Source organism: Pelophylax lessonae, assembly GCF_965119305.1.
Source record: "Pelophylax lessonae genome assembly, chromosome: 5".
NCBI classification, from domain to species: Eukaryota; Metazoa; Chordata; class Amphibia; order Anura; family Ranidae; genus Pelophylax; species Pelophylax lessonae.
In genome coordinates, this window is record NC_138772.1 from 294424808 (window position 1) to 294449574 (window position 24767).

Genomic DNA, 24767 nt, shown 5'->3' on the forward strand with positions numbered 1-24767 from the left:
TATATATATATATATATATATATATATATATATATATATATATATACACTATATTGTCAAAAGTATCAGGACGCCTGCCTTTACATGCACATTAAATTAATGGCATCCCAGTCTTAGTCCCTAGGGTTCAATATTGAGTTGGCCTACCCTTTGCAACAATAACAGATTCAACTCTTCCGGGAAGGCTATTCACAAAGTTTAGGAGTGTGTCTATGGGAATGTTCTTCTTCCATTGTTCCAGAAGCACATTTGTAAGGTCAGGCACTGATGTTGGCTCGCAGTCTCCTCACTAATTCATCCCAAAGATGTCCTATTGGTTTGAGGTCAGGACTCTGTGCAGGCCAGTAAAAATCCTCCACCACAATACTCGCTCATTCGTGTCTTTTTGGACATTGCTTGGTGCACTGGTGCACAGTCATAATGGAACAGGGAGAGGCCATCCCAAACTGTTCCCAGAAAGTTGGGAGCATGAAATTGTACAAAATGTCTTAGTATGCTGACACGCCTTAAGATTTCCCTTCACTGGAACTAAGGGTCCAAGCCCAACCCCTTAAACAATCCCACACCATAATTCCCCCTCCACCAAATGATTTGGACCAGTGCACAAAGCAAGGTCCATAAAGACATCAATGAGTGAGTGCTTATCATAGATATATATCTATAAAGTCTTTGTTTCCTTCCTAGAAGTGCAAGTACTTTTGTTTATTTTTTTGAAAGTGCAAGCACCTTTGTTTCCTTCCTGGAAGTGCAGTCCCACACTTTTTTCTACTGTTTGGATTTTCATATACGTTTTGGGACGTGGTGCTTTATACTGTATATCCACCAACACTATTGTCAATATATTAAAAAAGAATAGCGCGCAAATGCAAAAGAAATTACTACCAAATCTGAAGAGAGTCCATAAATAAAAATGGGGGTTTGGTCCCACCATATGGCCATATCGTGCTCAAGCCCACTACTGCGTCAAAGTACCCCATTATCAGTGGGTCCTACACTATCCATGAAAAAGAGATGAATCCAGCCTTTATAACCCTTGGAGATAATACTCCTTGCTGGGAAAAATGTGCAAATGCACTACAGGGGACTCCTATATCCACTTGATTTTGTCAATATAATAGATTTATTCAGACAGTACCCAGTTTGTAGTGAACAAGCACTTTGAAAGTTTGAAAAGCATCTTTCTCTGTATCCTGTATACCTTTGATGCATGCTAATAAAGGATTCCTCTCCCTAGCAGCCGGGATTGCTCACCTGAGTGGTGGTTGTCTTTTCATTTTCTGCATATAAAGGTGATATTTTTTAAAAAATAACACACACACAATTTACATAGTTTATTCACTCTCCCAATATAAATGAACAAAAATGCAGATTTTTTAAATGGGGAAAAAAAGTAAGTACATTACTACTAGAGATTGGCCAAACACCCCCCTGTTCTGACCCAAACGGCGAACCCCATTGAAGAATATGGGAATCGAACTGGAAAAATCAAAAGTGCCCACTTAAAAAGCTTAATATTATAAAGCTGTGCAATCATAGTCTGAAGCGAGGGATAAACCTTCTCAACCTGCGAACAATCTGCATGACCAGGCATCTAAGTGCAAAGCACGAGCTGCAGTGGAGTGCACACCTCAAAAACCAAGAAAGGTCTCTGGTTCCTCCTGCTTCTTCTTCTGCTGCTGCAGTCTTGGCCTCTTCATCCACCTCTGTAGTGACAGTGGCACCTGCCACCCCGCAAACAGAGGATCCGGCAGCAACACCACCACCTGGGTCATCAAAAACCATCTCCACAATGTCCCGTGGAAACGTTCAGCTTTCTATCTCCCAAACACTGGAGTGGAAGAAGTACCCCCCTACCCAACCCACCCATGATCCCTGGCCCTGAATGCCAGCATTTCAATATTCCTGGCCTTTGAACTGCTGGGGGAGACGCAGAGTTTTAAAAGCCTTATGGGGGTGGCTGTCCCATAATACAGCGTGCCCAGCCGCCACTACTTGTCCAGGCAAGCCTTCTCTTCCTTGCACAATCAAGTAGGTGACAAAATCAGGTGTGCACTTCACAATGCCATCTGTGGCAAGGTCGACCTAAATACGGATACGTGGACCAGTAAGCACGGTCAGGGACGCTATATGTCCCTAACAGCACACTGAGTAAATGCAGTGGCGTCTGGGCCTGAGGCGGATAGCAGTTTGACGAATGTGCTACCACCACAGAGGATTGCAGGGTGCTTCAGTTTGCCTCCATTTCCTAACTCCTCCTACTCCGCTTCCTCATCCTCTACCGCCTCCTCTTCCGGTTAGCGTAACACCCTCACCACCAACTTCAGCAAAGCCAGGGGTAAACGACAGCAGGCAGTTTTAAAACTTGCCTGTTTGGGGGAAGAACCACACACTGCACAAGAGTTGTGGAGGGGCATTCAACAGCAGACCGATGAGTGGTTGCTGCCAATGAGCCTCAAGCCCGGCCTGGTGGTGTGCTATAACGGGCTAAATCTCGTAGCAGCTCTGGGCCTAGCCGGTTTGACACACATCCCTTGCCTGGCGCATGTGCTGAATTTGGTGGTGCAGAGGTTCCTTAGAAATTACCCCGATATGTCAGAGCTGCTGCAGAAAGTGCGGGCCATCTGTGCACTTTCAGCGTTCTCACCCTGCTGCTGCTCCCCTGTCAGCGCTGCAGCGTAACTTCGGCCTTCCCGCTCACCGCCTCATATGTGACGTGCCCACAAAGTGGAACTCCACCTTGCACATGCTGGCAAGACTGTGCGAATAGCAGCAGGCCATAGTGGAATTTCAGCTGCAGGACACACACGTGAGTCGCTCTGCAGAACAGCACCACTTCACCATCAATAACTGGGCTTCCATGCGAGACCTGTGTGCCTTGTTGCGCTGTTTCGAGTACTCCACCAACATTGGCCAGTGCCAATGATGCAGTTCTTAGCTTAACTATCCCACTTCTATGCCTTCTTGAAAAAACACTTTGGGCGATGATGGAAGAGGATGTGGTACAGGATGAGGAAGAGGTATCATTTCCAAGGCTTTCAGGGCAGTCATTCGCAAGTGGCTCCGAGGGTGGGTTCCTGCACCCACAAACGCCAGGGACACAATTGTCCAGCAGGGGCACAGTTCTGGAGGATGACCAGGATGAGGAGGAGGAGATGGAGGAGGATATGGAACCATGTTCACAACAGGGTGGCACCCAGGCCAGATCATGGCCATCACTGGTGTGTGGCTGGGGGGATAGGGAGGACACAGAGGATACACCTCCCACAGTGGACAGCTTTTCGTTGCCTCTGGGCAGCCTGGCACAAATGAGAGATTACATGCTGCAGTGTCTCCGCAACGACCCCCGAGTTTCCCACAATGATTACTGGGTGGCCCCCCTTCTGGATACCCATTACAAGGACTACGTACCGTCCTTAATTCCCTCACTGGAGCGTGATCGGAAGATGCCCGAGTACAAGCGCACGCTGGTAGAAGCGCTGCTGTGCAGTGGAAGCACAAGGCCAAGGCAGAGGAGGAGGAAGAGGTCGCCAACGCGGCCAGGGCACCACCAGCACCTCAGAAGGCAGGGTTAGCATGGCTGAAATGTGGAAAAGCTTTGTCAGCACGGCACAACAATCAGCAGCACCACCAGCTGATATGGAACGTCTTAGCAGGAGGCAGCATTTCACTAACATGGTGGAACAGTATGTGTGCACACGCCTAGACGTACTAAATGATGGGTCTGCCCCCTTCAACTTCTGGGTCCCTAAGTTGAGCACATGGCCTGAGCTTGCCCTTTACGCCTTGGAGGTGCAGCCAGTGTATTATCTGAACGTGTATTAAGCACTGCTGGGGGCGTTATCACAGACAAGCGCAACTGCCTGTCCAGAGCCAATGTGGACAAGATCACGTTCATTAAAACGAACCAGGCATGGATCCTACAGGACTTGTCCATACCTTGTGCAGAATAGACATGTTGTACCCAGCCATTGTTGTATTTGACCTTTCTTACTCTTTTGGGGTGTACCCTAATTTTAAAAAAAATTTAATTAAAAACCAAAACCAGTGTTGGCTACCTTGTCCTCCTCCTCCACCACCGCCGCCGCTTCCACCTACACCGCCATATCCACCGCCATCTCAACCTCCTACTCCATATGGGCCTCGATCTCCTCCTACATCATTCAAGATTATTATTTTTTATTTTTATGTATTTTATGTTATTTTAAGTTATTTCCCTATCCACATTTGTTTCCAGAGCACTTGCCATGCTCTTAAGAAGATTTTTCTGCCATTTGCAGCCCTCTAGCCCTTTCCATGTGTTTTTCAGAGCCATTTTAGTGCTCAAAAGTTTGGGTCACTATTGACTTGAATGGGGTTCGGGATCGGGGTAAAGTTTGGGTTAAGTCCGGGTCACCCGGACTTTTATTTCAAGTTCGGCTGGACCCGCCCAACCCGGACATCCAGGTGTTTGATCAACTCTATTACCAACCCTTGGCTTGTTCCTTGACTATAATTCTGCTTGATCCCTACCTGCTATATCTGCTACTGGACCCTGGCTTGCTCACCTCCTGGTGGGGCGATCTTGAGGACCACAACCTGGTGCTAACACGCAGAAAAGTCCATCTTCACCATCAGTAGCTCTGGGTACCATTGGTTAGTGCTTAGATTCTGTACCTCAGGTGAGCCTGCGTCATACCAAGGAGACCTGCCTATGTCCCTGTCCTTCTGGTTCCTGTGTGAGCTTCTACTGCTATAGCAATTGGTCTTTGAGCCTGACCCCTGTTTGTGACATATTGACTGTGCACTCGGTGGGTGAACATCCCGCTAAGTGCTGAGAAAGTTCACTTGTTAGGCAAGTACCTGAATGGGCAATGTTTAGTCCAAATTTATGCTCGGCCCAAACTGTTCACCCATCCGTAGTGGTCCCTAAACACTGTAAACACCTCACAGTTACTGTTGCTGGGCGCGGGAAGGTGCTGTTAAAAATTAGAAACAAAAATTGTAATTACATGTACTTGTCATACAGGTGCAGAAAAATTGGGCCTTGGGTGTTGGTGGGGCCTAAACAATGTAAACCCTCGCAGTTAGTCTTGCTGGGTACAGGAACAGGCCCTGCTGTTAAAAATTAAGAACAAAAATTTAAATTACATATACCTGTGATACAGGTGCAGAAAAATTGGGCCTTGGGTGTTGGTGGTGCCGTAAAAACCAAAAACATTTTTGGAAGCTAGCATAATCAAGATTAAGGAATAGGACAGGCAGCATAGGCAGTCTTCAAGGGATCCCAGATCCTAGAACATGCAACCATTTACATCAGCAACAGGGGCTTGATAGCTGCTGTTGTTCCAGGACTGATTCATTTTGATAAATGTCAGCTGATCAACAAAGTCTGTGGACAGACACACTCTTTTAGCCATCACAAAACCTCCGGCAGCACTGAATGTCTATTTAGAAGGCACACTGAAAGCAGGACAGGCCTGGTCAGTGATCCATCCTCAAGATCCAGAAACCCAGTGGATGCTCAGTTAGAAATGTCTCTAAGTCTGCTCTTGCCCCTAGATAACCCTGCACCATATGCTGCAGATGCTGCCGATGGTTGCTTAATCCTAACAGCCCTGGGTGCTGAGGACTAAAGAATTGTTTAAAGGCATCGGTCAGCCGGCCACCTTCTCAACCACTCCTCCTTTGACCAAGCGAAGCCTCAGAAACACGTTGTCTAGGTAATGGTAACCTCCCAGTGTCTGGAAAGGTGTTACACACATTTTTCTTCAAGGTGTCCTCAAGATGTTTCATCCTCTGCTCTCTCTGCAAAGGTAAGATGAGCTCTTCAACTTTACCCTTGTAACTAGGGATGAGCTTCGAGTTCAAGTCAAAGGTAAATTTGACTCGAACATCGCTCATTCGATCGTTCATCGAATGATGAACAAATGTGCTTCTTCGTGGGAAATTTGAGTTTCCCATAATGCACTGCATGCGCAATCATGGCTCAGGAGCCAAGTACACGCCCCACACTACATAAATGCTGCTCGCGCAGCCGCAGCGTGTAATTTCATTGTCCAGGCGATGAGACAGGGAGAGTAGTTTTTTTTTAAATTTGTCAGACACTGCAGAGACATTGCTAGCACTGTAGGGAGGGCCAGGTACATGTGTGAGGCAGAGAGATATTTCTTTCTTTACATAAGATACCAGTCAGAGTATTGTTCATCGGTCAGTAGTGATGTCGCGAACATAAAATTCGCCGTTCGCGAACGGCGAACGCGAACATCGGCGAATGTTCGCGAACCGGCGAACATTGCGAACCGCCATAGACTTTAATAGGCAGGTGAATTTTAAAACCCACAGGGACTCTTTCTGGCCACAATAGTAATGGAAAAGTTGTTTCAAGGGGACAAACACCTGGACTGTGGCATGCCGGAGAGGGATCACACAAAAAAAAGTTCTTGAAAATTGTAATTTTTTGATAGAGAGCCAATTATTGGAAAAATTAAAAAAAAATAAAAATAAAAAATTTCTTTGGATTTAGCATCTGGGGGGTCTAAAAAGTGTACCTGTGAAGTTTCAGCTCTGTAGCATGTCCGGAACCAGAAAAAAATACGAATTAGGGTTAGGGCTAGGGTTAGGCTTAGGGCTAGGGTTAGGGTTAGGGCTAGGGCTAGGGTTAGGTTTAGGGTTAGGGTTATTTTTATGGCTAGGCTTAGAGGGTTAGGGTTAAGGTTAGAGGGTTAGGGTTATGGTTAGAGGGTTAGGGTTAGGTTTAGTGTTAGGGGCTAGGGTTAGGGTTACGGTGAGATACTTAGGGTTAGAGTTAGTAGCCCTACCCCTCTAACTCTAACCCTCTAACCCTAAGCACTAAAAATAACCCTAACCTTAGCCCTGACCCTAACCCTAACCCTAACCCTAGCCCTAACCCTAGCCCTAACCCTAATTCTATTTTTTTTCTGGTTCTGGACATGCTACAGAGCTGAAACTTCACAGGTACACTTTTTAGACCCCCCAGACAATAAATCCAAAGGTTTTTTTTTTTAAGTTTTTTTTTTTTTTTAAGTTTTCCAATAATTGGCTCTCTATCAAAAATGACAATTTTTAAGAACTTTTTTGTGTGATTTAGTGTCTAGGAGGTCTAAAAAGTGTACCTGTGAAAGTTTCAGCTCTGTAGCATGTCCAGAACCAGAAAAAAAGATAATTTTTCAGTAGAGCAGGGATGGTGGGAACCCCTTTTACACCTATATGATCTTTTTTTCATGGTTCTGGACATGCTGCAGAGCTGAAACTTCACAGGTACACTTTTCACCTTTTACACCTATATGAATTTTTTTTCTGGTTCTGGACATGCTACATATATATATATATATATATATATATATATATATATATATATATATATATTAAAAAATACTCAAATACCAGCCCTCAAAGGGGCTTTTGGGGACAATATATATATATATATATATATATATATATATATATATATATATCACAGAACAAAAAAAATTACACAAATACCAGCCCTCAAAAGGGCTTTTGGGGACAATATATATATATATATATATCACAGAACAAAAAAATTACACAAATACCAGCCCTCAAAAGGGCTTTTGGGGACAATAGATATATATATATATATATATATATATATATCACAGAACAAAAAAAATTACACAAATACCAGCCCTCAAAAGGGCTTTTGGGGACAATAGATATATATATATATATATATATATATATATATATATATATATATATATATATATCCAAAAAAAAACTCAAATACCAGCCCTAGGAAGGGCTTTTTGGGGTGCTGTCCTTACAGCAGGAGTGTACCAAGAACACTGGCTAACAAGACCGGGAACTGTCCCTAGCTATAACAGCAGCAGCACCAGCACTTTCCCTGCTCTCAGTAACACAGAAATGATCTAAAATGGATGCTGCCCTTGCTTATTTATAGGAGGTGGGAGGGTGTGGGAGGGAGGTATGCTGATTGGCCTGGAATGTGTCTGCTGACTGTGATGTTCAGGGTCAAAGTTTGCCTCAATGATGATGTATAGGAGGCGGACCGAACATCGCATATGTTCGCCCGCAGCGGCGAACGCGAACATGCGAAGTTCGCCGGGAACTGTTCGCCGGCGAACAGTTCTGTACATCTCTATCGGTCAGCTGTGGAACATTCTATAATCATCACAGACCTATAGGATTATAGATCACTTCAGATATCAGTCAAAGTATTCATTGGTCAGTTGTGGAACATTCCATAATCATCATAGACCTATAGTATTATAGATCACTTTGGATATCAGCCATAGTATTCATTGGTCAGTTGTGGAACATTCTATAATCATCACAGATCATCGCAGCAATTTGAAAGCTATGACGTTGGTCCCCAGGTTGATGAAGGAATAATGTGAACCTAGAGAGAGGGGGTGATAATGATGGACAAGGAACGGGAAATCATGTTGCCACAGCTGAAGCATAATGCCAAGTTTGTTCCAGTGACGAGGAGGGAGGGGATGATGAGGTCACTGACTGTACTTGGGTGACTGACAGGATAGAGGAGGAGGGGGAGGGGGAGGATGAGGAGGACGCACAACTACAATGAGGCAGGATGTGCTCCAGGGGCCGCCATAGCAGTAGCCAACCTATTGCGTCACAGCACAGAGTGCCACAGGTGCAGGGTGCTGCAAAATCCCTGCGGACTCCAAAAAGTTCATTAGTGTGGGCTTTTTTCAGCATCTTTGCAGTAGACCACAGTGTTGCTGTTTGCAACATCTTTCTAAAGTGGATCAAGCGTGGCCAGAACACCACCTGCTTGGGCACCACATGCTTGACAGGCATATGACAAACTGCCATGCAGTCTGTTGGCAACAACACCTGAATAGGCACCAGATCAAAACAAGCATACATCACCTTGCTCCTCATCTGCAATCTCTAACCCTACTTTACCTCATGCCTTCTCAAATACCAGCATTGAGAGGGATGATAGTATAGCAATGGGTGGCACAGAGACTTGCACCCAATCTTCTAGCAGTACACCACCGCTTGATTTGAGCAGCAGGCAAATTTCACTACCCCAGTATTTGAACCTTAGAAAGAAATACTGTCCCAGCCATCCACATGCTCAGCACCTTAATGCTAGCTTGGCTAATGTGCTAGCATTACAGTTGCTACCTTTTTCATCTGGTAGACTCAGCTCCCTTTTGCAAATTTGTGGAATGTGCTGCACCACAGTGGCAGGTCCCTAAAAAAGGCATTTCTTTTTGCGTAAGGCCATTCCGGCACTCTGCGGTCATGTGGAAGATAGTGTTTTGGCCTCGTTGGATAAAGCAGTCAGCAGAATGGTTCACATTACTGCTGACTCTTGGTCCAGCTGGCATGGACAGGGACATTACATTTCTTTCAGTGTACTGGGTAACTCTGGAAGCTGGGAAGGATGCAGGACAGGTTTCGGTGTTGCAGCTTGTTTTGCCACCATGCCTCCAAAAAGGTGCTGGTTCTACCACATCTGGCTACTCCACCACTTCCTCCTCCTCCTTCTCCATGTCCTCTTCGGCTCAATTCTCCTCTGCAGCAGCAGCAGTGCTCCCTAAGTGTTCAAGGGGCTACGCAAGCAGTCAGGCTAAAAGATGTCATGCTGTGCTTCAGTTGGTCTGTCTAGGGGATAGGAGCCACACTGGTGCAGAGATTCTGTCAGCTCTGCAGGGGCAGGCTCAGAGATGGTTGACCCCATGACAGCTTGAGCCAGAAATGGTTGTATGCGATAATGGCACCAACCTTCTCTCCACCCTCCGACAGGGACACTTGACACATGTTCCATGCTTGGCACATGTTATGAATCTGGTGGTGCAGCATTTCTTGAGCAGATACCCAGGCTTACAAGGTCTCCTGAGGCAGGCCAGGAAAGTCTGTGGCCATTTCTGCCGTTCGTTCAATGCCTGTGCTTGCTTATCTGACATTTAATGGGAATTCAACCTGCCCACCAACCGCCTCATTTGTGACATGCCCACCAGGTGGAACTCAACATTGGCAATGCGGCAGCAGCTGCACATGCAGCAGAGGGCCATCAATGAGAACATATGTGAGTATGGCACAAGGACAGGGTCAGGGAGCTTGGCTTTTTTTCGACCCACCAGTGGCTTTTGATTAAGGATGCATGCATCGTCCTGTCACCATTTGAGGAGGCCACAAGGATGGTGAGCCAGGAAGATGCGAGCATCATTGACACTATTCCGCTAGTCTACCTGCTGGAGCACACACTGCGTGGAATCATGGACAGGGTACTTGAGGCAGGATAGCGGCAGGTAGAGGAGGACTTTCTTTCCTCACATGGCCCCCTTTATGCAGATATCATTCCTTCAGGGCCACAAAACACACAGGAGGAAGAGGAGGAGGAAGATGAGGATTTCAGCAGCATGGATGTAGAGGAAGAGGATAGCATACAGCAGGCTTCAAGGGATGGTTTTGATTCCCCAGAAACCACAGGAATTGTACGTGGTTGGGGAGATGTTCCTCCTGCTGACAATGTCATCCTTGGTGACCCAGAGGACTCAGAAGCTCATGCCTCCTCCAACTTACATTGCATGGGCTCCCTGATTCTGCAAAGCCTGCGAAAGAACCCGAGGATTCATACTATCAAGGAGAGGGATAATTGCTGGTTTACAACCCTTCTTGATCCATGTTACAAGGGTAAAGTTGCAGGACCAGAGGATTCATGCTATTAAGAAGAGGGATAATTACTGGTTGGCAACCCTTCTTGATCCACGTTACAAGGGTAAAGTTGCAGATGAAACATCTTGAGGAGGCCTTGAAAAAAAAAATTGTGTACCGCCTTTCCAGACACTGGGAGGTCAACATTCTCCAGATGTGTTTTTGAGGCATTGTTCAGCCAAAGGAGGAGCGGTGGAGAAGGTGGCCGGCTGACCAATGCCTTTAAACAGTTCTTTTGTCCTCAGCAGCACCCAGGGCTGTTAGGTTTAAGCAACCATTGGCAGCGTCTCCATCATATGGTGCATGATTATCTAGGTGCATGAGCAGACTTGAAGATGTTTCCAGCTGAGCATCCACTGGCTTACTGGGTCTTGAGGATGGACCACTGGCCAGAACTTGCTCATTAGGCAATGGAGCTACTAGCCTGTCCTGCTTCCAGCATGCTTTCCGAACGGATGTTCAGTGCTGCTGGAGGTTTTATGATGGACAAAAGAGTGTGTCTGTGCACAGATTCTGCGGACCAGCTGACTTTTATCAAAATGAACCAGTCCTGGATCAACAAGAGCTATCAGGCCCCTGATGCTGATGTAACTTATTGAATTTGCTAGGGGTCTGCCATGCCTTGAAGACTGCATATGCTGACTATCCTATTCCTCTACCTTGATTCTGCTAGCTTCCAACAATGTTTTTGGATTAGGTCACTACCAACCCCCAAGGCCTAATTTTTCTGCACTTGTATGACAGGTGCATACAATTTAAATGTCGTATGTCATTTTTAACAGAAGGCCCTGTCCCTGTGCCCTGCTAACTGTGAGGGGTTACGGTGTTTAGGCACTACCAACACCAAAGACCCAACTTTTGGCACCTGTGTAGTACATGCAATTTCAAATTTATTTGGAATTCTTACAAGCAGGTCCCGTTCCTGCACCCAGCAAAAGTAACTGCAAGGCCTTGGTTATGGTGTTCAGGCACCACCTACGGCAAAGGCCCAATTTTTGGCACTTGTATAGCACATGCAATTTCAAATTTATATGGAATTCTTACAAGCAGGTCCCCTTCCTGCACCCAGCAAAAGTAACCTGCGAGGCTTTGGTTATGGTGTTCAGGCACCACCTATGGCAAAGGCCCAATTTTTGGCACTTGCATAGCACATGCAATTTCTAATTTGTATTAAATTCTTACCAGCAGGTCCCGTTCCTGCTCCCAGCAAGAGAAACTGTGAGGGTTTGGTTACGGTGTGCAGGCACCACCTACAGCAAAGGCCCAATTTTTGTCACCTGTAAAGCACATGCAATTTTAAATTTGTATGGAATTCTTACCAGCAGATCCCGTTCCTGCACCCAGCGAGAGTAACTGCGAGGCCTTGGTTACGGTGTACAGGCACCACCAACAGCAAAGGCTCAATTTTTGGCACCTGTGTAGCACATGCAATTTCAAATGTGTATGGAATTCTTACCAACAGGTCCCATTCCTGCTCCCAGCAAGAGTAACTGCGAGGGCTTGGTTGTGGTATTCTTGCACCACCTACGACAAAGGCCCAATTTTTGGAACTTGTATAGCACATGCAATTTCAAATTTGTATGGAATTCTTACCAGCAGCTCCCGTTCCTGCACCAGCAAAAGTAACTGCGAGGCCTTGGTTATGGTGTTCAGGCATCACCTTCCGCAAAGGCCCAATTTTTGGCGCTTGTATAGCACATGCAATTTCAAATTTGTATGCAATTCTTGCCAGCAGGTCTCGTTCCTGCTCCCAACAAGAGTAACTGCGAGGGCTTGGTTACGATGTTCAGGCACCACCTACAGCAAAGGCCCAATTTTTGGCACTTGTATAGCACATGCAATTTATAATTTGTATGGAATTCTTACCAGCAGGTCCCGTTCCTGCACCCAGCAAGAGTAACTGCGAGGCCTTGGTTCCAGTGTCCAGGCACCACCAACAGCAAAGGCCCAAATTTTGGCACTTGCATAGCACATTGTAATGTTCCGGTACCTTTGGTACCCTAAATTACACTTTCCACAAGTGTATGCGCCCCACCATTTACTTTTGGAAAGGTGCGCATACACCTTTAAGACTGGAGCTGTCATCACCCAGCGCCGGACTAGATGGCTATTTAAAGCGCCGGTTCTCACTCACATGTGTTAGTTCAAACACCCTTACCTGGATGCTAACCTTGCTTGAAGCTTCCATGCTTGCAAGCTTACCTCGCTGACGGAACCTCGCCGCGCTGATCCCTGTATCCCGCTACTGGATCATCCGCCTCTCCTGAACCACCCTTCGGCTGTATCGCTAATAGTGCTAAGTACCCCGCAGGGGAATTCTCTATAAACTTATACTAAGCTTACACTATCTAGCTCTGCATAGTAAAGACTGTTTATCACATCTGCATAACTAGATTGCTAGCTCTTGAGACTACTGCTACTTTTCTGCACTGGGTTGATCTCTTTTGTATGTCCACCTGCTATTCTGTCATCTGCTACCATACAACATTGCTAAACCTTCCCGCATCCATCTGCTACTGTCTCACCTTCAAGTGTCTATCACCTACCACCTCCACTCAACCTATCCCTCAACCTTCATCATTGTGTTACCACATACATAAAGTCATTCTAGGAACCAGCTTGCTAATTGTGTGTATTTACTGGCTGAAATAAGACCTTCCACACATGATGAGTCATTGAGGTTGGGAATGGTATCTCAGCATATCTCTTACATGACTACTGACGTGGAACTATTTCTGCAGCTGAAAATCCTCACCATATAATAAACGCAGGAGCGTTACAGATTGAACGAACCAAAAAATGGATTCAGCAGAAATAACCACTCAGGTGACACAATTAAAACAGCAAGTATCTGCGTTAATACACGCACTTGCTGAATTAAAAGAAGACAATCAGGCTCTGTCGCAGCAGGTAATTAGACTGACACAACTTACCTCTGCTCAGTCCCCTGAACCCAAGATAAATCCCCCTTTGGTATTTACAGGCGATCGCAAAAAATTTCGCGAATTTAAAAACGCATGTGAGTTACTTTTTTTGCTAAAACCTCGTACCTACCTTACTGATCACATTAAGGTTTGTACTATTATTTCTTACCTATCAAGCGATCCTCGAGCCTGGGCAGATTCTCTTTTTGAGAAAAACGACCAGCTTCTCAACTCCTATGCCTTGTTCCTGGCAGAGCTCACTAGCCTATATGATGACCCCAATAGGCAGAGTACTGCTGATCTTCAGTTAAGATCCTTGAAACAAGGAAGGAGGCCTGTAGAAGACTTTGTCGCAGAGTTCAAGAGATGGACCCTTGATTCAGAATGGAATGATGCATCTCTGAAAACCCAATTTAGGCTTGGCCTATCAGAAGCCGTTAAGGACGAGCTCGCCCGAGTGGATCTGCCAAAAACCCTGGATGCATTAATACAACTCAGTATTACCATAGATAGAAGACTACGAGAAAGAAAGGCTGAAAAGATGGGAATGCCATTATCCGTTTCCTCTCGGAGTCTGGCCGTTCCTATGGAGGTAGGAACCATACGCCCACCGCTATCAACTATGGAAAAAGCCAAAAGACGAAATGAAAATCTCTGCTTGTACTGTGCATCCCCGGATCACAAGATAAACGTCTGTCCCCTAGTCAACAAAAAGAAGGGTGAGTGTTCACATGTCTCCCTAGGAGGATTGACAACTTCATTCACTAACCCCTACATTTCTGTTTTTTTGACATTACAGTGGGACCAGAACAGGATTACTACTAAGGCCATGATTGACACAGGATCTTGTGGAAATTATATGGATATATGTTTTGCTGCTTTAAATAAAATTCCTATTATTTCGAAACTCAAACCTGTCTCAGTAAGTCTTATTACCGGTGTTCCGTTATCCTCTGGTCCGATCACCGATCAGACACAAGCACTTCTAGTCACTATTAACGAGTCTCATAGGGAGACTTCTACCTTCGATTTAATACCATCACCACACTTTCCCATTGTGTTGGGACTTCCCTGGTTGCACACACACCAACCAACCATAGATTGGAAGAAACGGTCCTTGACCTTCCCTTCTTGTTATTGCGAGGAAACGTGTAGCCTCCCGTTTTCCGGGAAGATTCTGTCTGTGGTGACAGATGAGATTGCACCACTATGTTATCAGGATCTTTCTGAGGTTTTTCTTGAGAAAAATGCTCAAGCATTACCTCCTCATCGAGACTATGATTGTAGCATTGATCTACTCCCAAATAGCAAATTGCCGTTCGGTCATGTTTATCCTCTTTCACAGGATGAACTTGCCCATCTCAAAACCTATTTGGATGAGAACTTGGAAAAAGGTTTTATTAGACCTTCCACTTCTTCCACAGCAGCAGGACTCTTTTTTGTTCGCAATAAAGATTCAAGTCTCAGACCTATCATCGACTACAGGAAATTGAATGCTATCACAATAAAAGATCGCTATCCTCTACCGCTTATCCCTGAGCTCATTGAGCAGGTGCGTGGAGCTACCTATTTTTCAAAATTAGACCTGAAAGGAGCATACAATCTCATTCGAATCCGTGATGGACACGAGTGGAAGACTGCATTCAGAACTAGATACGGATTGTTCGAATATCTTGTGATGCCATTCGGCTTATGCAATGCCCCTGCAGTTTTCCAACGATTTATAAACGATATTTTTAAAGACTTACTAGATGTCTGTGTTGTGGTATATCTGGACGATATACTTATATATTCACGGACCCTGTCGGAACACATAAGACATGTAAGACTTGTATTATCGAGATTGCTTGCACATAATCTTTATGTGAAGCTGAAGAAATGCTTGTTCCATAAAGATGAGGTACTCTTTCTAGGCTACATCATATCCAAAACAGGAATCGAGATGGACATGAGTAAAATATCCTGCATTCAGGATTGGCCTACACCAACTACACGCAAGGCGCTACAGCGATTCCTGGGATTTTCAAATTTCTACAGGAAGTTCATAAAAAACTTTTCTGCTATTGTGAGACCCCTCACACAGCTCACTAGCATAAAAATACCATTTAAATGGTCAGAAGAAGCAAATAAGGCTTTCCACTTGTTAAAGACAAGGTTTACTTCCGCTCCCATATTACGCCATCCAGACCCATCCCTCCAATACATTCTGGAGGTAGATGCGTCAAACATGGCAGTAGGAGCAATACTCTCCCAACGACCTACCCACACTTCACCACTCCATCCAGTCGCTTTTTTTTCTAAATCCCTGAGCAGTCCCGAGATAAATTACCCCGTGGGTGAAAAGGAACTGCTTGCTATAAAATTGGCTCTGGAGAATTGGCGACATTTACTCGAAGGCACCCAACTACCTATAATTATATACACGGACCATAAAAACCTCCAATATCTTCAGACTAGCAAAACTCTCTCGCATCGACAGGTACGATGGTCACTATTCTTTCTAAGGTTTAACTTCCTAGTGACCTACACACCTGCAGATAAGAACAAAAAGGCGGATGCACTATCACGACTAACTGAAGAAAACTACTTTGAAATCCCTTCCGTTCCTATAATACCTCACAAACGCATTATTGGAGTTGTCCGTTCCTTAAAGGAAGAGGTTCTGCATGGTATAAGTTTGGATTCACCCCCACCACAACTAAATACTGATGCAGAAGGCTTCCTCTACTACAACGACAAACTTTACATACCACCTACCCTACGCACCAAGATCTTGGAATTATCGCATGATGTGCCTATGGCAGGACATATGGGTATGACAAAGACTTTCAATTTGATTTCTCGACAATTCTGGTGGCCTGACATGAAAACATCTATACAAAAATTCGTCTCTTCATGCAATGTCTGTGCCAGGTCCAAAATTGACACTACGAGACCATCCGGTCTACTATGCAGTCTACCAATACCCCAAACTCCATGGGAGGTTTTGTCATTGGACTTCATCGTAGAATTGCCTCCTTCCAAAGGATTTAATACCATCTTGGTGTCAGTGGACCATCTGACAAAGATGGCACATTTCATTGCTATTCGCAGACTACCTTCGTCCAAACAAACGGCAGAACTCCTGATGAAACACGTCTTCAGATTACATGGTATCCCAAAAACTCTTCTGTCTGACCGTGGATCCCAATTTATTTCTAAATTCTGGCAAGAACTATGTCACATACTACGGATTGAGCGGAAGCTCACTTCTCCTTACCATCCACAGACCAATGGACAGACTGAAAGAGTCAACCAATGCATCGAGCAGTATTTACGTTGTTACACTTCTTACCAACAGGATGATTGGTTGAATCTTCTCCCCCTGGCAGAATTTGCCTACAACAACGCAACTCACAGTACAACCAAGCAGAGTCCGTTCTACTTGAACTATGGGTTCCATCCCTCTATTCTCCCTCCACGCATCCTTCCTTCAAATAACCCAGTAGCCTCAGACTATCTTACCCAAATAAAGGATTCTCTGGGTTTACTAAATACTACCATTGCACACGCTCACAGTCAACAAAAGAAGTACTATGATCTTCGTAGAAGACCTTCTCCACAGTATACTATCGGGGACCTCGTTTGGCTCTCAACAAAAAACTTGAGACTGAAGATTCCTAGCAAAAAGCTTGGACCTCTGTTCTTGGGACCTTTCCCAATCAAGAAACTTATTGGAAAAGCTGCAGTGCAGCTTACATTGCCAATGGACCTAAAAATCCATCCCATTTTCCATGTGTCGCTACTAAAACCCCATGTTCCGGACCAAGGAATAAGGCCTAATATTCCACCTCCCCCTCCTGTACAAGTTGAAGGTGGAGAAGAATACGAGATAAAAGAGATTCTGGATTCTCGTATCTACAGAAGAAGACTTCAGTACTTGGTTAGATGGAACAACTATGGGCACCAAGACGACACCTGGCTAAACACCTCTGACATACATGCCCCTAGATTAATCCGCAATTTTCATGCGAGATACCCAGACAAACCAGCTCCAGAGGCCTTCAGGAGCAGGCCTTAAGGGGGGGTATTGTAATGTTCCGGTACCTTTGGTACCCTAAATTACACTTTCCACAAGTGTATGCGCCCCACCATTTACTTTTGGAAAGGTGCGCATACACCTTTAAGACTGGAGCTGTCATCACCCAGCGCCGGACTAGATGGCTATTTAAAGCGCCGGTTCTCACTCACATGTGTTCGTTCAAACACCCTTACCTGGATGCTAACCTTGCTTGAAGCTTCCATGCTTGCAAGCTTACCTCGCTGACGGAACCTCGCCGCGCTGATCCCTGTATCCCGCTACTGGATCATCCGCCTCTCCTGAACCATCCTTCGGCTGTATCGCTAGATTGCTAGCTCTTGAGACTACTGCTACTTTTCTGCACTGGGTTGATCTCTTTTGTATGTCCACCTGCTATTCTGTCATCTGCTACCATACAACATTGCTAAACCTTCCTGCATCCATCTGCTACTGTCTCACCTTCAAGTGTCTATCACCTACCACCTCCACTCAACCTATCCCTCAACCTTCATCATTGTGTTACCACATACATAAAGTCATTCTAGGAACCAGCTTGCTAAATGTGTGTATTTACTGGCTGAAATAAGATCTTCCACACATGATGAGTCATTGAGGTTGGGAATGGTATCTCAGCATATCTCTTATATCTGCAGCTGAAAATCCACACCATATAATAAACGCAGGAGCGTTACACACATGCAATTTCAAATTTGTAAATAATACTTACTAGCAGGCCCCGTTCCTGCACCCAGCAAGAGTAACTGCGAGGCCTTGGTTACGGTGTTCAGGCACCACCAACAGCAAAGGCCCAATTTTTGGCACCTGTATGACAAGTACATGCAATTTCAAATTTTTGGCACTTGTATAGCACATGCAATTTCAAATTTGTATGGAATTCTTACCAGCAGGTCCCAAATGCTGTTTAAGTTATAGGACAGCAATCGGGTATGTATCCATAAAACTCATGATCTTGGAAACCTGGAGAACCAATGATATCCTATTCCGAGATTTCCCTCCAGCAGAATAAATTGCTCAGCAAGCCATAAGAGAGAGTTTGAATAAAAAGAAGAGGCTCATGGTGTAGTACAGAATTAAAAATGTAATAAAACAATATTACAACACTGACAAGCCAGTACAGTGTAAATGGGATAAAAAGACAATGATACAAGAAAGGACTCACATCACGAGCCACCACTTCAAGTATGGAGTGATGGCTGGACCTTAGATGTTGAGGTAATTGCTCTACGGCCGGAACGCATCATCAGGAGCTTTATATGTCTTTTCAAGCATGTGGTGCCCAAGCGGCTGGTGTTCTAGCCACGCTGTATCCACTTCAGACAGAGAGTGCAAACAGCAAGACTGCGGTCTGCTGCACATGTGTTGAAAAAAAGCCCACGACAATGAACTTTTGGAAGTCAGCAGTGAGTTAGCAGCGCCCTGCACCTGTGGTGTGATACAATAGGGTGGCTGCCCTTAAGCTGGCCCCTGGAGGACATCCTGCCTCATTGGAGTTGTTCCACCATCCTCATCACTTTCCTCCTCTATTCTCTCAGCTACTCAAGTACGGTGAGTGAACTCATCATCCCCTCCCTCCTCATCACTGGAGAAAACTTGGCAGTATGCTGCAGCTGGGGGAACATGACTGCTAGTTTCTTGTCCGTCATTGTCACCCCCTTTCTCTAGGCTTAAGTTATTCCCTTCCTCAACCTGGGAACCAACATTGGAGCATTTAAATTGCTGTGAATCCTCCAGAATCATGTAACTTACACTATGATCTAATAATTCAGATAACACCTCCGTGCAGGATGGTGAGGCTAAAGAAGGAGTAGCTGTGGACAAGGAGCCTGTGGAATAGGCCACTTTGACAGCCGCCGTGGAAGTAAAACTAGTATGAGCCTGGAGGATGAGGATGGCTTAGTTATCCACTCCACCAACTCTTCTGCACATTGTGGCTCAATAACACAGCCAGCCCAGGAATGTGACCACCATTTTTCACTGTGAACACAGAGGCTGCTTGCCCTCTTTTAGTAGCCTGTCTGCCTCTCCTTGTTGGCCATTCGGACATGATGGGGATTTTTTTTTTATAACTTTTAATTATAGAATGTGGGATGGAAATATGATTCTTGGATGCAATCCTTTTGTGCTTGACATTATAAACCGTTTTATTATTATTTTTTTATTTTTTTATTTTGGTTGGGGGGGGGGGGGTTTATAACTTTTTATTATAGAGTGTGGGAAGGTAATATGATACTTGAGTTTAATACTTTTGTACTTGGTGCGCTATAAACCACTTTATTATATATTTTATTTTAATAAAGAAAAACTTACTAAAGCCAAAAAAGAAAACCCCTGTTGATGCAGAAGGATTAGCACCTACAACACAAAAGTTGGTGCTGCTGCGCTACAAAAATAGAAACTACTGCTGACACCAAACATGCTTGGTGCAAGACAGTATTTCAGTGTAAGAACCTCATACCCAATGTAAAGCACAATGGTGGAAATTAAAGTGCAGGGTTGCTTTGCTGCTTAAGGGCCTGGGTAGCCTTCAGTCATCAAGTCAACTATGATATATTCATCATATCAAAGTGTGCTTGATAGGAATGCAAGGCCATCTGTTTGAAAGTTAAAGTTGAACCAGAAAAAAGATAATTTAGAGCAATAATGATCCAAAGCACACCACCAAATCCACTAAAGATAGCCTTATTTTTCAAGACATTTACATGTTCTACCTTTGTTTGTATATCTTACAGCTCTAACAAAGAAAAATAAAAGACTAATGTAAAGTCTGTGCAGCACTAAACAGACTTTGATAATAATAGTTTAAATCAATGTTTTATTTGCCTTCTTGTCCTCCAGCCAAGATGACATTATGTTTGCTTTATTTTGTTTATTCTTTTATAACAGTCACTTTTCAGTGATAGTTAATTTGTGTCACTTTAGAACCACATACAAATACATCTTCTTCATTCTGAGTATAAATACAGATAATATGCTGGAAGTGATTTTTCTATTTGCCCACAACATTATTTAGGTTTAGTATTGTATTTTTGTCAGATAAAAGTAGCAATCAAATCTCTTTGAAAGCTTTCTGTTCTTCTTTTCTCTTTTCCTGAATGTTTTGTATTTAGTCAATATAAGAGTTTTATTCCTTGGTTATCATAACATAGTATTTAATATTTAGTCCTTTCAGCAATGCTAGCATGTACATAAACTCCTAGAGGCTATAGCAGCTTGGAGTTTGTTAACTATTTTACTCCTGGATTTTCTAGTAAAAATAATGTTTGCAGTGTAAAGCCCATTTGGTCTCTTTTTACGTAGGAGAAGGTGCTGCACCCATTACTTAACTCCCCCCATCATGTGTTCTGGACCTGGATGCCCAGTATCATCATGTCAAGTGTGGGGATGAAGTGTGATGGGAGGTCAATGAACACCCATTAACTGAGGTTCTGTGTAGATGAACACAGAAACTCTAAGCTCCAAGTACTCTACAATCACTGTGCATTATTGAACATCAGGAGGGATTTACTAAAACTGGAGAATGAAAAATCTGGTGCAGCTCTGCATAGAAACCAATTAGCTTGCAAGTTTTATTGCCAAAGCCTAATTGAACAAACTGAAGTTAAAAGCTGATTGGCTACCATGCACTGCTGCACCAGATCCTGAGTGCTCCAGTTTTAGTAAACCTCCCCTTTGTTATTAATTCAATGTGCATTCTCTCCCAGGACCTTTAACACTTTTTGAGGTTATATATTTTACAGACCTCAATAGTATCAATAATAGATGACCAGATACCTTGAGGTTCAGCAAGGTAGAGGATGAATTAATAGTCACCAGATATAGCAGACCAAATAACCATATTTCTACTGATGTAGCTTCTTTAAAACACTAATATGAAGATATTTGCAAGAAAGCAATCCAGAATCTACTGAACTTTGACGTTGTTGAGTATTGCAAAGTAAATATACCCTATGGGAGTTATGTCTGGATGCCATACCATCCTTTTGTAAACACAACAAGACTCTCTGTGATGATTGTTTCAAAATCCCTAACCCCGTGAGGACTGGCATTTTATATCCCCTTTCCATTCAGAATGTTTTTCAGTTTTCAGTGATGTGATACCTGTACTGACCATTACTTGGTCATTCAACATTATAACCAAATAAAGGTTATAATATTTTTTTAAACACATAGAGATTTCTATTAGTGGTATTTAATCACCAATCAGACTAAAAGATTTTGAAGAAAAAATGTTTTCCTTATGTTCTGTTATAAAACATTGCATAAACATTTAACATCAATAAACATTCTTTCATCAGTAATTTAAGCCAAATGTTTTCTACTACATTCCTTTGGTAAAAAAAAAAAAAAAATGAACTCCAAATAAGTATATATTATTAAGGCTATGTTAAAATTGTAGAGTCTACAAACTATAGATTATATATATTTGAAATGTATTAACCCTAATGTTCTTGAGGCCCAAAAATGCCAGGAAAATGCATATACCCTAAAATGGCCAATGTTTGGAATTTAGACACCCCAAGGTATGAGACGTGCTTAGTTTTTCAAAGTTCTGTTCTTTTGCCACATGCTTTTGCAACCTGAAGAAAGAAAATGAAGCTTGCTTTTTTCACAAAATTGTCATTTTTAAGTCATTTCCTACACACAGCTGTTGTATTATTTATATAGGATATTCTGTATATGTATGTGTATAAATATATATATATATATATATATATATATATATATATATATATATATACACAGATGTACATACACATAGTCTTTTTAATGTGAACATAGGTTTGTGGATTATGGCCTAACACAGCTGGAAGGCAAGTTGCACTTTACATAACAGAAGACCTGAGGAGTTACTTGCAGGGGGTCGTAAAATGTAGATTGGCCTTTGGCCTGACAGCTGTGTTAGGCCATAATCCACAAACCTATGTTCACATTAAAAAGACTACAGAATATCCTATAACAGCATGGTCATACTTACAATTCCACCCTAAACATACTGTATTCTTCTATTCCTCCCAAGTATGGTTATTCCACAGATGTGAGACTTTCTTGCTGCCTCTACATAGAGGGGCTCAAAATCCAAGAAACACTTCAGGCTTTCAAGGGGCATAAATTAGGCACCTGATTTCCTGACTAACTATCACATTTTTGGAGGCCCTGAAGTGCTAGGACAGTAGAAATATGACCACATTTTGGAAAGATGGCACACTAAGGTGAAGATCTAAAGATTCCATTTTTTGTCACAAGCTTTTAGAAAATGATAAATAAAAAAAAAAAATAATTACACCGAATTATCAATTCCATAATAATATTTCTTACACAAAGCAAGAGCACACTTAGAATTACACCCAAAACCTCAAAAGTGAAGTAAAATAAAAATGTATTTTTTTTACAGAAATATGTCAGTTTTTATAATATTTAAGGCGTAAGGGCTCTTTCACATGGCCGCTCTGTGTGAAAGCTCCGCTGCGGGACTTTTTTTTTTTTTTTTTTCAAGGAGCGGATGACATTTGTGTCATCCGCTCAGTATGTCCGCATATCATCCCATCCGTTTGCGGATGATATGCGGACATAATTTAAGTCTATGGGGATTGCGGATGTCAGCGGATGACACCGCTGACATCCGATTTTCCTTCCTTTCCATTTTTTGAACGGAGGAAAAATAGGGTTCTGTTCGGTTCCAAAAAACGGAACAGAACTGAAAGGAGGAAAATCGGATGTCAGCGGATGATATTCCGCTGACATCCGCAATGCCATAGACTTACATTATGTCCGCAAATCATCCGTAAAAAAATAGGATGATTTGTGAACACACGGAGCTGCGGTGTGAAAGAGCCCTAAGGCTCTATGGATCCTAGTACACACACAAAAAAATGGTTGGTCCAACAGCAAAACCCCCTATCAAAAGAGGTGCCACATCCAGAAATTCAATTACACAGAAGAAAGAATATCCCCTAAGGGGTTGGGACTTTTAAGGCACGCAAAATAAACCAAAAATAGTAACAATGTATCATTTTATTATACAAAAATTAATAACACACTAAACATATCAATAGCATAATGAAAAATGAGCAAACAGTTCCATAAGGCCCCGTTCACATTGCCGCGATCCGACTTGGGGGGGCGACCTCCGAGGTCACGGTGCGAGCAGCGCGCCGCGACCTCGGAGCGGCCGCCACAGACTTCATAACATTGAAGTCTATGGCGGTTGCCTCCGGGTCGCCCCAAAGAAGCTCCGGACCCTTTTTCTAAGTCGGAGCGACTTGTGTCGCTCCTATTAGAACGGGTCCGCAGCTTCCCTATGGAAGGCGACCTACGGCGACCTGTGAGGCGACCAGGTCGCCTCACAGGTCGCCTTAGTGTGAACGGGGACTTAAAAACACAGCACAGATACAGAAGATACAATGGAGCAGCAACAGAGTACCCACGCATTTCATAGCTGCAAGAGCACACTTAGAATTACACCCAAAACCTCAAAAGTGAAGTAAAATAAAAATGTATTTTTTTTACAGAAATATGTCAGTTTTTTATAATATTTAAGGCGTAAGGCTCTATGGATCCTAGTACACACACAAAAAAATGGTTGGTCCAACAGCAAAACCCCCTATCAAAAGAGGTGCCACATCCAGAAATTCAATTACACAGAAGAAAGAATATCCCCTAAGGGGTTGGGACTTTTAAGGCACGCAAAATAAACCAAAAATAGTAACAATGTATCATTTTATTATACAAAAATTAATAACACACTAAACATATCAATAGCATAATGAAAAATGAGCAAACAGTTCCATAAAAAAACACAGCACAGATACAGAAGATACAAAGGAGCAGCAACAGAGTACCCACGCGTTTCGTAGCTGAGATGCGCTTCTTCTTCTGGGGTATTTAGCTGAATGCTGCAGATATTGTTCTACAACAGGATGACATAAAATCATATTAGTACAAACATTTCATATTGATACATAATGTAGAAGCAGTATCATATTAGGTGAGCAACTCACATCATCTGTGATTGTGTTGAAATTTCTGTTTGCTGGGTAATGAAATCAAAGAGCTAGTTCCAGACCTTGCCTGTAGGTTTCAAAGAG